The sequence below is a fragment of the Myotis davidii genome, unplaced genomic scaffold (genome assembly GCF_000327345.1).
Source record: "Myotis davidii unplaced genomic scaffold, ASM32734v1 scaffold1467, whole genome shotgun sequence".
Lineage (NCBI taxonomy): Eukaryota > Metazoa > Chordata > Mammalia > Chiroptera > Vespertilionidae > Myotis > Myotis davidii.
In genome coordinates, this window is record NW_006298267.1 from 117,854 (window position 1) to 121,790 (window position 3,937).

Genomic DNA, 3,937 nt, shown 5'->3' on the forward strand with positions numbered 1-3,937 from the left:
TTTTTAAAATACTGATTTCAGAGCAGAAGGAAGAGGGAGAGGGAGATAGAAACATCAGTGATAAGAGAGAATCATTCATTGGCTGCCTCCTGCATGCCCCCTACTGGGGATCGAGCCACAACCCGGGCATGTGCGCTGACTGGGGAATTGAACCATGACCTCCTGGTTCATAGGTCAGTGCTCAACCACTGAGCCACACCAGCCGGGCCTGGTTTGAATTTTTTAAAAGTGAGGCATATAAAATTCCATTTGGAAAAATGAACATTGAATAATCTTAAACAGAAGAAATGCATTTTAAACAGATCCCGCCTCATCCCTGTGAACTGCCCAGCTGTGCCTGGGGGGCTCTCCCTCCCCCACCCGCCCCTCCCGCTGCACGGTGTCTGCCTCCCTGTCCTGCTTGTAGTGAGGGGCTGGGAGGCTTTCTGAGGACGCCCTCAGGCTTCCGGTGACGGGCTGGGAGCCTGTATGTGGACGGGCAGGCCCGGGGGCAGCGTGTGCAGAAAGCCGTCGCGTGGAGGTCGGAGGTCTCTGGGGAATCAGACGCCTGCCCCCCGACACGGGAGCCCCGAGCCCTCAGCCTGCCCTTTGCTAAGAGGCTCCCTCCCTGGGCAACAGGTGAGGCGCGGTGTCCCTCTAGGAGCAGCCGACCGTCTGGTGTGGTTCAGTCCGTCGAGGGCGGGAGGAGGTCAGTGGGAGACAGACACGGTGACCAAGCAAATAAATTACAAGTGTGGAGTGCCACGTGACTGTGAGTAAGTTATTTCCATGGTTGGGGTTTTTGTCGTAATAACTGTCTGGACGAGCCGAGGTCATCATGACCCGGCTCCCGTCACCTGTGTGATCGAGGTGTGAAGCCCTTGCTTCCCCCCACTGTGGCCTGTCTGACAGCCGAGGGGGCCCTGCGGGGAGTTGGGGCGCGAGAGCCACGTGGGCATGGCCTCCTGTGAGGAGGGAGGTGGGAGCGATGGTCGCCCCCATGGCCTGGGGTTCTGCCCTCAGAATTTGTTTTGCCTCCAGAGATGTTAACGCTCCCTGGGGTTCCGGATGCACCAGGGGGAGCGCATGGACCCAGTTTAACCGCCTCCCTGGACACTGAGGCCAGGGCCGCTCTCCTCGCTGTATGGTCCTACCTCTCAGACTGAAGTCGGCCCCTGTGGTGCCCACAAACTCACATTGGTCTCTGGGCTAAACTGCTGCCCAGGTTACCCCACAAGGGGATCAGCCATGACGAGCTGGCACTGCTGGTCCCATGGTCACCCTGTCCTGGCCTCACTGGTCAGCAGGGCCAGCAGTGAGCCCAGAGTCCTGCCATGCCAGCCCTCTCTCCCAGGTGCTCTGCCCACCAGGCCAAGAAGAGATGCCCTTCTCTCCAGACACTGATGGAGGTGCCCTGAGCCCCGCTCCCACCTCCCGTTCACTCTCCTGGGTTCCCAGGATGCTGTCCATCGGGACGATGGCAGAGCTCAGACCAGGCCGTGGGCTGTTTGCTCCCAGTCATCAGTGTGGGTGGGTGGTCAGTGTGGGTGGGTGGTCAGTGAGGTGGTGGGTCACGCTCCTGCCCCCAAAATGTTGCCAGTGACAGTTTTGTGCGAAATGACACTAGAGGACGGGCCCTGGGTCCTGCCTCGCCGCGTCCTCTCTCCAGCGCACGCGTTCCTGCTGGTCCCTCTGCTCCTCCCAGGGGCTCCTTACCGTCCGTGCGGTGGGTTTATTCTGCCTCCACTGTGAGGGGCGCGGGGCCGGGACGGGACTTGACTCCCAGAGGCACCGTTAGCCCTGACGATGCGGATTCATTGGGTGAGTGTGCTCCCAGGTGCACAGCCTTGTCCCGGCTGACGATGCCCTCGGTCGGGCCGAGTGGAGCAAGAACAAGGTTCCAGAAGGATCTGCGCTTCAGGGAGGTAGCCTTCCCTGTGGGTGCTGCCTGGGAACCACACGGCCTCAATGTGCTTACGGCCGGGAGGAGGGGCAGGTGTCATTGTCAGGCAGACGGGACCTGAGGACTCGCTCTGAGGACCAGACACAGACGCTTCCCCTTGATGACGTGGCACCTGATGCTGTTGTTTTGAGTCTGTCGGCCTCTCACTGGCGTCTGTGGGCTCATAAGGGGCAGGACATTGTGGTCCAAGACCAGGTATTGTCCGTCATTACAATACGCAGAGCTTTCTTGTTGGCTGTACCTGGTGATAAGGAGTCTGCCTGGCACTGGACTTCGTGTGTGAGGCACGTTGTGGGTGGAAAGTGCTTGGTGAGGGTTGGCGCCTGCCCTGAGCCTTCCTTCCATGGCGGGCTTTCCGAGGACGGGAGCAAGGGGAGAGGCTGCTGCGTGGCTTGGGAGGGCCTGGCAGGGGGCAGGGGGCAGAGGGCTCACTGTGCTACCACCACAGGCAGGCCCTCGAGGCAGCGAACAAGCCCCTGTTTACGCAGCAAGGGCAGCCCCGCGTCCGTCTCCGTGGTGCCCGGTGACGGTTTCTTGGTAACGGCCAGTGGTGGTCCTTCCCAAGCTCTGCATCTCAGAGAAAACGCTGCTATTTCCTCTCACGAGAAAGGGAAACACGTCGCCCAATTTAAAGGAACAGTTAGGGTGGGGAGGGGCTAGTTTTGTAGTTGGCCAGTGCGTCAGCAAAGGTGACCCGGGAGTTAGTTATGCCTAGAGGTGTACACGCGTGGAAGGAGCAGGGTCCCAGGTAAGCTCAGGCACAAGGCCTTTTGGGGTGACCCTGCCCCTGACTGGGACTGTGGGGGGGGGGTGGCAGAGCTAGGACAGCCCCCCGATCCGGTCGTTTGAGGGGAAGGCAGGTCAGGGTGCATCTCCAGTGGAGGAAACGAGTGTCAGTCAGAAACCCCGTAGCTGCATGTCAGTAATGGCCCAGCATCGAGCACCCCTGTGCCTCTGCTTCCTACTCTCATGTTCCCATTTCATAGACGAGGAAACTGAGGCTCCAGGATGAAGGCATTGGCTAAGCTCCAAAGCCTCCAACCCCAGGACTGACAAGCATGGCTGACGGGCACGTGCGCTCCTTGTGGAAATGCCCTGCCCTTTGGATGAGGCCACGCGGCCTGGCAGGAGGGGTGTGATCTGCTGGGCGTCGGCCTGTCCCTCTGGGGCTTCAGACCAGCCTGGGCGAGGACTGGGAGCAGCCGCGCCTCAGCTGTGGCCTGGACACTTCAGAGTCACAGCCGCGAGCTGTTGTCCTAGGGTCCCGTGAGCCGCGCCCCAAGTTGCAGGGCTGCACAGACAAGCCCCGGGGACTGGCGAGTCGGCGCCTGTAAAATTAGCTCCCGTCCCTCAGGCCCCTCCGCACCTTTGCAGGCAAAACCAGTGTCTCCCGGAGCCTGGCCTCCGGTCTGGTTGACCCTTGGGCATCGGGCAGCATTGCCGACTTGGACGTTCCTTGTGAGTCATGGCAGAGCTCGTTCTCACACACCCACAAGTCAGGCAGCTCAGCGATGGAGGAGGGGGTGTGGGACGAGCATTTTAGGAAGCACAGGAACATCACAGATGAGAAAGTTGATGGCGCCCTTGAATAGTTTGCAGAAATGAGCTTTCTGAGTGTCTCCTTTTATATTTTTTTGTTCTTTAGAACAAAGTTGAACGTATTTATCATGGCATGCTCTCATCTAAGTTGTGTCAAGTGTAACACAGCATAGAATTATCCCTCTGGTTTTGGTCCTGTTTTTTCCAAGGTGAAGAGAGACCCATTCAGACTCTTCCCATCCCCTCAGCCAGACCACTTCCTGGGAAATGATGTCCTCGTGCAGGTGGATTCGCTGTGACGTTCCGGCCGCCCCACCCCATCCCCACCCCCATCCCCATCCCCATCCCCATCCCTATTCATGTGGGAGGCAACCAATTGATGTGTTTCTCACATTGATGTTTTTTTTCTCTCTCTCTTTCTCTCCCCACTTCTCTCCTCCCTTCCACTCTCTGAAA

At 59.0% G+C, this 3,937-nt stretch overlaps 1 long non-coding RNA gene across 1 annotated transcript in view; it reads right to left on the reverse strand.

The window, feature by feature from the left end:
• Positions 1-3,937, reverse strand: part of LOC107184683 — a 14,746-nt gene that overhangs the window by 9,981 nt on the left and 828 nt on the right. The window lies entirely within an intron of this gene.